The following is a 12,017-nucleotide window of genomic DNA, read 5'->3' on the forward strand; positions in this document are numbered from 1 at the left end:
TTTGGTTTAGAAAATAAAGTAGTGATAAAAAATTACAGTCTTTGAATATTGGGCTTTGACTAGTCCCCTGCCGCCCTTTATTGTATGTTTCAGTAAAATACAGTACATCTTGCTGTTTTATTTCATTGTTTGTGGCCCGTGCAAAATCCTATTGTCCAGCTGCCCAGCGTAAATGAACAACAAATCAGAAGAACCACAGAGACACTTTAACTGATTAAACCAGGTCTGGAATGTTCCTTTTACTGATAAACTATCATCTTATTGCAATTATTTTTACACATTGTGAAAATCTCTGCATAATCCCATGATTATGGGAGATGATAATCGGAGAGCTAGGTCTATAGCACTCCATCTTAAAATCGCAAGCACAATAAATAATTCACTTTTCATTTTCTAAAGTTGTGTCTTTTCCCCCCTAAAATTACTTAAATTAGCTGATTTGTGTTGCTTGTGTAACCCAGAATCCTTTATAAAATTTTGCGCAACACTTATCACTTTATTTTGTTTGTAAAAGTTCTTTGGCCTACAGAACTCTGTCATCAGTTGAAGGAAAATAATATTATTTTGGCACAAAACAAAATGAAAGAACCAACAGAGTGAAGACACAATTCACATTTTGCCCATAGGGTGATTTAGAGCTAGATAAATATGCTACAGTGCATGTGAGGAATTGCAGAAGATATTATAGCAATCAGGTTTGCAATATAAAATTAACACATGAAAACACCTTTGCTATGTTTAAGGATCTCCTTTAGAGGTACCCAGTAAAGCAGAACAAATGCCATGTGAAAACAAAGGAAATACAACGTTTCAACCAAAATTGCAGATAGATTTGTATACAGACCAAACAGAAAAACTGGACCTGCAATATATGGGTGTACAGGATGTGCACTGCACAATTCCAGGGGAAGCTGTTCACATAGATTACAAGGTGAATGGTGCCCTGATCAAATCACATTGACTTCATGCCACCTATTCAAGAATGTGTGACTGCAAGAACAATATTTACTTTTATAGGACCTAAGATAGAGAGCATTGCCAAGTCAAGGTAAATTAACAGGAATGAATTAAACCCATTAGGAGGAATTTTATTGGCTATTCAAGAACCAGTAAATATGATTTCATCATTATAGGAGCCTACCTATAGTTGAACTGCATGGGGAATTTTTAAGGTATATAAGGAAACAATTTTCAAATACTTTGGGAGCATTCAGCATCAACAATTAATGTGCCAGTTACATATGGTCATTGTCCGGACATCAAGGCAAAGCTGGCCAGACTTTCCTCTGCCTGATTACACTGGAGCAGCCATTCTTTTGTACTTCAAAATAATAAAATAACATTTCTTTTCAAAAAGCTTACTATTCAGATTTGTCCCCAATTCAGACTCACCTTTTTACCTTTCATCTGAATTAATAAAGTATAAACACATCTGAGGAAGGCATCCACATATTCACAGCTTCATTCTAATTATAGCATGTATAATAGAAGAAGGTAAAGATGCAGACAGCAAGTCAATTTAGATGGCAAGCTTTTACTTATAGGTAACATCTCTACTGGGTTTGTACAAATCACTTTCTTTTTTTTTTAAAAATCCAAATTATTTAAATGTGTTAATATATGCTGGAGAAGGACTTTTAATTACTTTGGTTTTCTTGAACTGAACAAACTTGCCTTGACTACGGCTGATGCCAATTGTTCATTCAATCATACATCGGAATCAACTCAAGGTATAGTTCTATGTGCAAAGGAACTCTGTTTAACATAACAAGGAAGGCCAAACTCTTCCTCACATCCTCATCCAGGTTTACCGGCGAGCACATGCTTGTACATACCCAGCCAGAAAAATCCAATCCCCCAACTTGTATCCACACAGACAGGTATTCAGCTATTTGATGGCAGCTTGCACTGAAGGTAAGAAATTCCTCTGCAGAAAAGGGAAGCCCTTCATTGGCATATCGGTGGCATGGGAAATTGCTGGAATTCTCAGAGTGCTAAGATGCAGGCAAATGATTAACATGTCCCCATAAATCAACGTAGGTTTAAAATTTAAATGTGTACTAAAAATGGCAGGGACTCCTGGGTCTTCTATTTATAAGTGCAGTTTTTTTTCTTTTGCTTCTCCCCCACTTTTCCCCTTTGTATCAAAGAGAGAATTACAAGCAGACTGAATAACAATGGTAAATGTTTGCATTGCTGAAATTCACTCTGGTGCCATAAGTGGATTTAAGGCAGACTGGGCTCTATAAACAAAATAAAAAGATGGCATCCAAATGAAAATATGTAAAAAAGATACTGGGGGGGAATGCTTCAGAGAAGCAGTCTGGTTAGTTGTAAAATGACTTTAAATTAGGCTTTAAAAAGGATTGCTAAATCTTGACACATATATGAGCAGCTTATTATCATGCAATTGTGCAGTAGTTGCTTGATCTTGTTACTGATTCGTCACATATGAATAAATGATTAATTACCAGAAAGGCTAAAACAGAGTAGAGTGAGAGTACTGAAGCTCACCCTGAAAGAGGGGCTTAAACACGTTTATTGCCCTTTAAGTGCATTTCATTAAGGCCAATTAAGGACTTTCATGTCTTATTAGAAAAATGAAGTAGATTTATGAGGTTTTCGTAGGTTGTAAATGCTGGGCCTAGCAGATACAAAACTGAACAAAATGTGGTAGTTAAGAGCTAAGAAAATATATACAAATGCTCCCAGAAAGCAAATATTTAATGGCAGTAAAAAGCTGGTTCAACATGAAGGCAATCTTTAAATAAAAGAAAGGGCATACTTTTTATTTCCTTGCGCCTACTCACTATAAAACTTAAGGATTTGTGCCTGGGGAAGGTTTCTCTCTGCAGTTCAGGATGGGAAAAAACAAAGCTAACCCTAACATGGCCTGACAACCACTGAGTCTTTTGTCAAAACCAAAGTATACACCAATAAAAATCCTCTTTTAATTCCAGGGGGAGAAACACATTCTTGAAAAAGAGGAGGCTCGGAAGTAAATCTAGCTCTGACATGGTTGCTAATAAACAAACAGCAAGTGAAATTCACTGGCGAGGGTGAAAGCCACATGCCTAACTCACGATTTTCAGTCCTCAGATGGTGTCGAACATTAGCCCTACCAAATGGTTATTATACAGCCTGGATTTCCTGATTCATTTTCAAAAAAATTACCACAACAGGTTATCAACCATTCCCTGTTGCCCTTTGGGACTGATTATCACCCCCATACCATGGGCTTTATCTATTTACTCAACATTCAAGCGTCTCCTTCACTCTTACACACACACACACACACACACACACCATACACAGACAGGCAGTATTTTCTCGGGAGCCTCAAGCAGCTTCGTCAAACGTGGAAACACGCATTTATGAATGTTTTGTAAAATGCACATTTTTACCTTGCGCACTACTATGGAAAGCCTCAACTGTTTATGGTGTGCTCTCTTGGATAAATAATTTAAAACCATATGAGACTTCTTCAAGAAAATATCAACTGAAGATGTACTGTCACAACTTTTTAAGCTCAAATCTCTCCTCCTTTAAAAAAATGACTATTGGCAAGTAAGTATATCTTCTTGATTTTTTAAAAAAATTCAAGGAAAGTGCCATAAAGCACATGAAACATGTCCAAAACTCGCCAACAGTTTTGCAGCACACACATATTACTTTAAAATAAACGTCTCAGTGTTGCTTTTTGAAAATCCATTTGCTGCCACGGAAAAGACTGAGCGTGGAATTTTAGCACTTATTCAAGAGCACTGGCAAATTTTTCTGCTGAGAACCTTTAAAATGGTATTACTAGAATATCTAACAGCAGGAAATAAGATTAACTGTGATGTTTTACAAGAAAAGACGAAGAGAGAGGTCGACGAAATTTTTAAAGGTGGAAGTTGTGAAACTGAAGGTAAAGTCCAATAAGCATGTTTGTGGCAAACTGTAACAACCAACACATAAAACCGGCAAACAAAATATTAATTCCAAAGTCCTTAGTGTAACTCTATTTTGTTCTATGGATTTGATTCACCAAACAAACAATGGCCTGGACAGAGACCTAAAGCAACTAGCCATGTATCTGTTCAGACTCTGCAAAGAATTTTATTGAACCAAAATGTGATGAGCATCTGTCCTTAGTGATTTATTCCAAACAGCGGAGATGTTATAAAATGAACACATTGCATCTCCTGCTATAAAAGAGAAACAAAATGATCTTTTAGCTAATATCCAATCAAACTTCAGGACACCTTGTGGAACATCAGGATTTCATGGGATCTTTTCATGCCATTGCCCCTTTCTACAGACCACTAAGACAAGATGAGTTTAAGAATTTCTAAGATGCAGAGCTAAATGTATAAAACCAGTTTTGTTTTTTTCCAGTTAAACAGATGCCTCTTGATTTTTATTTTTATTTTAACAATGCACAACGTAGACCCAGGCTGAGGTGTTAATTATCATTAAGTTCTTATTAAAGAAGGAAGAGTGCTTTTTCAGAAAGATCAGTACCAGCATCCAAACAGGAGTTGACCCTTCTCGAGTTCAGGTTTGGAAATATTTTGGCAGGCACAAGGGACTATTTCTGGGGACAGAAAGACATTCCATTTAAAAGCCTCCAAAGACTTCAAGCATACGAGTTTTATTCAACAAAGACTTTTCAAATGGCTTTGGTACAGATGAATCCCAAATAAATCCACACCCATTGGGTAAGTGCAGGGACATTAAAATTACAATTCACACCCCAAATATTTCCACAATAAAGCAGTTTGAGACTGTCAAATAAAAACAACACAAGGTTCATCTAATCTATCCCATTTATTTATTTTTATTTTTTATCCCATTTATTTTTAAGGAGTTTATTCAAATTAGGGAATTAAACTTCCAAGTGATGAAAAGGTAATTTCTATTTTTTCACAATTTAGAAAAAAAAGAGCCTCAAATTATTAGAGTTTAGAACAAAATGAAGTTTTAATATTAGAAAACGAGAATGATTTCTATTGACTTGTAGAGCCAAATATGACAAACACAAAGAGCAGAGATGAGATGAGAGGGTATTTATTATATTCAAATAGCATTGGACAATTTCAAACTCAACATGGGTTTATTTCTTCCTTAATTTTCTAGGCTATCATCCATAAATCTTCAAATGAACAACTGCCAAATCTTGCCCTTTCCTTTAGGCTTTTCAAATTCTAATGAAATTCTATGAGGCGCTGGGCATGCTTGCATATACACAGTACATAATGTCAGGCAGAGCTTCGTGGTGCCACGTGGGGGTGGACAGTTTTGAAACAGTGGGAAGACTTTAAGGAAGCAGAGTAAATCTGATAAACCCTTGTAAAATTCAGACCTTTGGAAAAGCCTCCAGCATCATTGCAAGGCACCTAGCAGCATTTGAAAAGTGAAACACGAAGGTCAATAACTACCAGCCTGCAGGCCAGATTCAACTAGCCATATATTTTGGCGGGCACCTTAGTGTTTTTAAAAATGGTAAGCCAATATTTAAAAATCAGATTTTTACCAGATTTCTGGCTTGGTTTGAAAAAGTGGACTATGTGGAAGAGTGGGCCCAGGTTCTCTTATGGCAATGGTCAGCTAGAACAGAGGGAGTGCTCTCTAGCTGCCAGCCCACTGCCCCAGTCCCTCTTAGGCTGCTCTTATCATGTCTCCAGCCTGGCCCTTGAGTTTAGATCCCAGCCTTATAGACTCTGAACCCTTTTCCCATATCCCTTAAAATCTTCACCAACCTCAGTTCAGCAAACTGTTAACCAAAAAGAAAGAAATGCTGTATTTTGGTGACTAGGTGACCAACCTAAAAGTTGGTTACAAAATAGATTTCTGAATATTGCCTCCTCACATTTTCAAATTCTTATGTAATTCTATGAAGCACTGGACATGCTTGGTATATCCTACACATATGGGTAGGAAGAGTCCTTCTACCAGGCAGGGCTCAGCAAACTATGGCCCAAGGATGGGCCAAATCTGGCCCACCACCTGTTTTTATAAATAAAGTTTTATTGGAACACAGCCAGGCTCATTTGTTTACATATCGTCTGTGGCTGCTTTGCACCACACGGGCAGAATTGAGTAGCTGTGACAGAGACCATATGGACTGCAAAGCCTAAAATATTTACTATCTAGCCCTTTACAGAAAAAGTTTGCCAACCCCTGTCATATTCTCTAGATTTAGAGATGTTCTCTCATTTCTTGGGACCATGAATAGTGCTAAAGCTTAGCTTAACAACAACTGCTCCTTCCTGATGTGCTTGGCACCGGCTAAGGCCACCTGCATGCATCATTAACTTTTATTTTCTGGGTGGGCATGGCAGCAATTCCAAACTCTGAAAATACACAGTTAATAGAATTATTTCCTCAGTACCTATATGGTAAAGATTTGACATTTCCTTTGTTGGCCACTGCAGGAGATGCTTTTTTTGACAGTTATTTATGACCTGGCCTATGGCTCTACTAAATGTTCTAAAACAATACACTCATGGGTATAAACCTGAAGTCAATTGTGCCCACTACTATATAGCAAACATTTAGTCATCACTGCCATGCCTGGCATTATGGTGTATGTAGCTCTGAGGGCCTCAAGAACACAGGTTGGTCCTTGCTACAAAGCAACAAAGTCAATAAATATGAGGGTCAACCAAGGAGTTAAGAATGACACTGGTCTATAGATTGGTAGGTGGTGATCTTCCTGCCCCAGCCTATGGAAAATCCTAACAGTAGCCAACATTTACTTAGGTCTTACTCTTTGTCATATATTGTCCCATGGATTTGTCATCTGACCCTCATAGTAGCCCTATGAGATAGAGACAGTTATCCCATTTCATAGATGAAAAAACTGAGATTTAAAGAGGTTCAGAAATTTACTCAAGGCCATGCAGCTAATAAAGAATAGAACTGAGATTACAATTCAGGTTTGTCTAACTTTAAAAGACTTAACTCTCATTGAGATTCCATGAAACTTGAAAGATTGCCATTGGGACAAACTCTTATTCCAGCTGCAGAAATCAAACCATGAATAATTACTCATCATAAGAGGATGATAGATTTGAAATTCGGTCTGAGATTACTCAAATTTCCAAAAGGTCACTTAGATATTGGGATGTGGAAAGCAAAGTACCTTCTATTTAACTGTAATTCATCCTTCCCTTTGAACTTTAGCTATTACTCCAATGAACAATACTCAGTCACAAGGAGGACAAATACAAAAGATTATAGAGTATGAACAAATGCCCAAAATATCTTATATGTGCAGAGATATTGCAGCAGTGACTACTTTGAATTGCTGCCATGTGTATTTAGCATCCCTAGTAGTTGGTGAACTTCTCGAGGTGACTTTCAATTCTTAGGAAAGCCTGAGGTTTCCTTTTTCCAGCAGAATTATCCATGAGCTTTATCAAGAAGCAGTCAAATTTATTGACTGCCCTTCTCCAACCCCTACCCTCTCACCAGCTGAATGTGGTCCAATATTCTCACCCAGTGGGAACCCAATTCAATGTCAATTTGTTGATAAATTCTCTAAGTATGTTATGAGCTCTTGCAGTCTGGGGGAAGCCACCCTCTTTCTTATAAAGTCAAAAGTCTCTGTGGATAAGGAAATTAGTTATTTTTCTCAGTAAAAGGTAATGGTGCTGTGTAGAAGCAGAAAGTTACAGGAATTGAAAAAGAAAGAAGATATTTCTTGTGTTTCTTCTTGCTTTGTTTGGGATTTTTTGTTTAACTTCATTCAGAACCTTCCCTATCAATAAGAAGAAAATAAGGGTTTGTGTCTGAACCATAAGCTTTTGTATTCCATTTCACATCTTCCTACCTGAAAAAAGAGCGTTCCATTCCAGGAGCTTTCTTGCTAACAATGGCTGGTAATTTGAGAGAAAGCCTTCTTTTTAGCGGTGAAGGCACATTGTCTAAGCAGGCGCCTGGGGAGGAATGTGTCATAAAGGCGCATTCCTCATAATCAAGGATAATTCAAAAGGGAAACAGTGACCAAACGTCCACAGGAGCCAGCAGAAGCCTAATCCTGAGCCCAGCTCTGCAGACGGGGACACAGGCTGCTGCAAAGCCAGGGCAGATGCCAGGGAAGGGACCAGCCACAAACTCAACAGAAGTCCGGTCCAGAGCTTGGCATCTGGGTTCTTCAGCTGCCAGCCTTGCCTCGTGAGTAGCCACAATGTTTGGCTCCTGTGCAGAAAACAACAGAGGACGAGGCTAAAGAGGTCCACGCTCTGTCCTGCCAGCAACAGGATGAGGCAGTGCCAAGAGAAGGCTGCATTGCCACACGGGTGCCAATGTGCCTTGGAATGGCTTTTATATTTTCTAAAGGGACAACAGAATTCCTGCAAAAAGAAAGGGCTGGATCCAACATTCAGAACTATTTCCCCCATTTTCTTTAAAAAGAAAAAAATGCTATTTCTGTCCGCAGTCCATTTTTCTCACAGGGCTAACGTGTTCAGGACTCTCTCTGCTTCTCCCCTACATCCCATAGTCTTACATCAAAACCAAGCCGACAGTTTCATTTCATGGTTGTTTCTGCACTTCTGTTTTTTTAACCTTCCCATTATTATTTGCCTTTATCCAGTTTTTAGAAAACATTATGAGTAGAATGTGTCTAGTGGGGAAAGGGATGCAGAAGGTGGTGGTATTGCCTTAGATACTGTTTTGATTATGAGTTGGGTAAGCCCTTTCAACCTTGTGGGTTTACAGTAAGCTTTCAAAGGTCCAGTGTTCTTTGTGTAACAAGTCTTTTTGTGGCTCTTCATATGGGAAAACTTTGAGAAAACAAAGCAGTAAAATGACAGAAGAAGTGAAATATGTTAACTAGATGCAATGATTTTTTCGAGATGTCGGAAATCAGGACAAAGGGTAAAATCCTTTTGTCCATTCACACTAGATGAAGGACGAGAATGGAAGAAGAAAGTAAAGAAGCCAGTGGAGGACAGGGAGAAACTTCTTTGTCTGGGGCTCCTCCTGCCTTGCTCGTCTGAATACTCAGGCTTGTCAACCAGAAAAACTCAAACATGTTTTTGGTAAGAAAATATAAAATCTCTTGTTATCATGCGGGAGGTCTTAATTTTGTGACTTCATTACAGGACTCACGGATATGAGTGAATTTGAGACTATATGCTAAGCCTTTAATTTAAAAATCAAGGACATTTTATTTATATGGGAAGGCTGAACCTGTTAGTAGGCTCTCATTTTCCTATTCAAAATAAAAATTAATAGATACTGAGATCAAGCATTAAAATCATCATATTTGGAGTGGTTCAACAGCAGTTCAGTGGCAGAGTTCTTGCCTGCCATGCCCAAGACCCGGGTTCAATTCCTGGTGCCTGCCTATGCCACACACAAAAAAAGAATCATCTTATCTGTTACAAAAACTCTTGTATTTTAGTGTTTCTTTGATAAATACCTGAATGTTTGCCAAGTAAAATGTAGGCACAGGCCCTCAGCATCCTAGAATGCAATTCTTACATCATTTTCTTAGGGAAAAAAGAGGGCTTTTAAAGGTCATTGTGAACACCCCCTACTCCTTACCACAGACCAAATACCACCTGCTACTCATTGCTATCATTTTACTGTTCCCCTTTCCAGCACTGTGGTTTGCTGGAGTTTTTCCCCTTCCTCATGCTGACTTTTCTCTACCTTCTTTTCTAGACTCTGCTTAAGTAAGTTATGAAACTTTTTCAGTGACCTTTTTTTTGGCCTCCTCTTTTTCTATTCTATATATATATATATATTCTCTGCCAGGGAGCTCAGCATTTGATTATATTGCCCTGCAATTTTTACTCATTTCCACCTAAGCATTATTGCATACAGTGGTGGTGTCCTTGAAGGAAGGGGTCATGACTTCTCTTTTTCTTTTTTCTTGCAAAACATCTGACCCAGAACTGGGCCTGTGATAGCTTCTTGAAAGTTTAGTAAAGATTACCTGGTTTTTTAATTGAATTTTATCCCAACACAGATTTTTTTTCTATATATGGATGATGAAAAAGAAAATTTTGACAAGATAAGGATATTTACACCTCTGTGAAAAACTACAATTTTTATGGTGTGAATATAAATTATGGGCTCCCGACTATGGCTAAAGAAGGCTGGGGTTCAAAGAAGAGTAACCCAGTCTTCAAAGGAGGGCAAATACAGACGCCATAAAGCTCAATAACAAAGACAGATGACTTGGCCCACAGCCTTCTATGAACAAAGGACACAAGCATCTCATTGGTTGGCTGTCATCACGGTCTCTGCAACCCACTCCCCAATATCATTGTATAATTACAGCATTTTTCACTGTTTATGGCATACCAAGGCCATTCCAACATCATGAACATAGGGACAGAAAGGTGCCTTAAGATGTTTTTCTTGCGGTGTTCCCAGAGTCATAAATTTATCTGAAAGTGTAACTTCACAATAAGGGAGAAAGGAAAAAAGGAAATCAAGGAAGTCAGCACTAATTGCTAACTGAACAACTACCATGCCTGGGGAACGTCCCTCGTAAGTATTTGAGTTTTTGTTTTAATAACATCATATTAAAAGCCAACACCAACCTGCAAAATTAAAGGCTACTAAGAAGAACAAAGAGAATAAAAGAGAAAACTAAGGAAGTTGACTTTCAGCAATGCCAACAGAAAGATTTATTTAGAGAAGATTTGAGTATCAATATAATTTTATGTCAGATGTCAGCATATCAAAAATAATTGTGTTTTCTTGAAATAATAAAATCTCTTCCTTTCTTCTCTTTCTTCATAAATGCATATACCACATAAAGCAAGAACTTCTAAACCATGCCATTCTACTTAGAAACGATATTTGCACTCCTAGTGTAGATTGAGGAACTGCAGATAGAAAAGATGTTAAAAAGCAGATGCCTTTACCTGTCCATGGGAAAAGGTAGCCAGTTGCTAGGCTGTGAAAAGGCTTTTGCACTGAGATATTTCTCTCTCTCCCTTCCTTATTCCAACTGCCACCTAACCCCAACCCTAACCCTAACCCACCAACTAATAGTGGAGAAAACTGTTTTATAATAATTGAAGAAAAGATGATTCTTTTAAAAAAAGTATAGTCTACTGACATGCTAAGGCATTGCCATCCATAATTTTATGCATCTGTTTGTTCCCTGACAAGACATTTGTTTGAGGTTGAGTAAACACAGCCAAAATGGCAACTGAAAGGACCGATCTAGGAAAACCCATTAAATGCAGCCAGAACAGGATATTTATTATTCTATTCATAAGATTTCTCTTTTCCTCACTGATCATTCCAGTCTTTTTCAAGGGCCTTTTCAGTAAGTTATAGTGAAACTTTTATAAGTACTCTCACTGAGAAACAAAATGGGGCTTTAATAAAAGAAAAAGTTTTACTTGCTTTTAAAATTGGCCCAGTGTGGATTTTAGCTTTCTATGTATTATGGAAAATTAAGCTTTAGGCAACACAAAGATATTCACACCTCTGCCAAAAATTAATATATTTTTAATGGTAAATTAACATCAAAAGTTTTATACATATTAGGGATGGTCTGACCTCCAACTGTTCACAGCCAAGTCCAATCCACACACACAGAAGGAGAAAATCTGTCTGCTATGAATGTTCAATTTGTTCAATTCCCTGCCATGTCTTTTCAGCTGTTAATGCTGCTCTGAGAACGGATGATGACTTTAGTGGGAAAGGAAAACCAACAGGAATAAACTACTTTAAGTTTTTTGAGTGATAATTTGTAATTTAGGTGTGCTTTCCCATTATGTTTGCTAGAATGCATACATACATATGTAGTTTTAAAGCAAGAGCCCATCCCTGAAGTTGATAGATTTTTAAAATAAAATTTTCTATGGTTTTGAAAGCAAACTGTGTCTCCCATATTAGAGGGAAAATTCTACAATTCAACTCAATAATCATTTACTGAATGCCTACTATTGGCCACACTGGAGCGGTGGAGATGGCAAAAGTTGCAAAAGTGGGCAGGCCACGGTGGCTCAGCAGGCAAGAATGCTTGCCTGCCATGCCAGAGGACCCGGGTTCGA

General features: G+C 37.9%; 2 long non-coding RNA genes across 2 annotated transcripts in view; one reads left to right on the forward strand and one right to left on the reverse strand.

Moving 5' to 3' along the window:
* LOC143658046 (uncharacterized) overlaps positions 1-8,299 on the reverse strand; it is a 24,687-nt gene extending 16,388 nt beyond the window's left edge. The window contains exon 1 of the long non-coding RNA XR_013163097.1: positions 7,820-8,299. This is a non-coding gene — a long non-coding RNA (uncharacterized LOC143658046). The remainder of the gene's footprint in view (positions 1-7,819) is intronic.
* Positions 8,004-12,017, forward strand: part of LOC143658047 (uncharacterized) — a 22,569-nt gene continuing 18,555 nt past the window's right edge. The window contains exons 1-2 of the long non-coding RNA XR_013163098.1: positions 8,004-8,163; positions 8,897-9,032. This is a non-coding gene — a long non-coding RNA (uncharacterized LOC143658047). The remainder of the gene's footprint in view (positions 8,164-8,896; positions 9,033-12,017) is intronic.

The sequence above is a fragment of the Tamandua tetradactyla genome, chromosome 15 (genome assembly GCF_023851605.1).
Source record: "Tamandua tetradactyla isolate mTamTet1 chromosome 15, mTamTet1.pri, whole genome shotgun sequence".
NCBI lineage: Eukaryota > Metazoa > Chordata > Mammalia > Pilosa > Myrmecophagidae > Tamandua > Tamandua tetradactyla.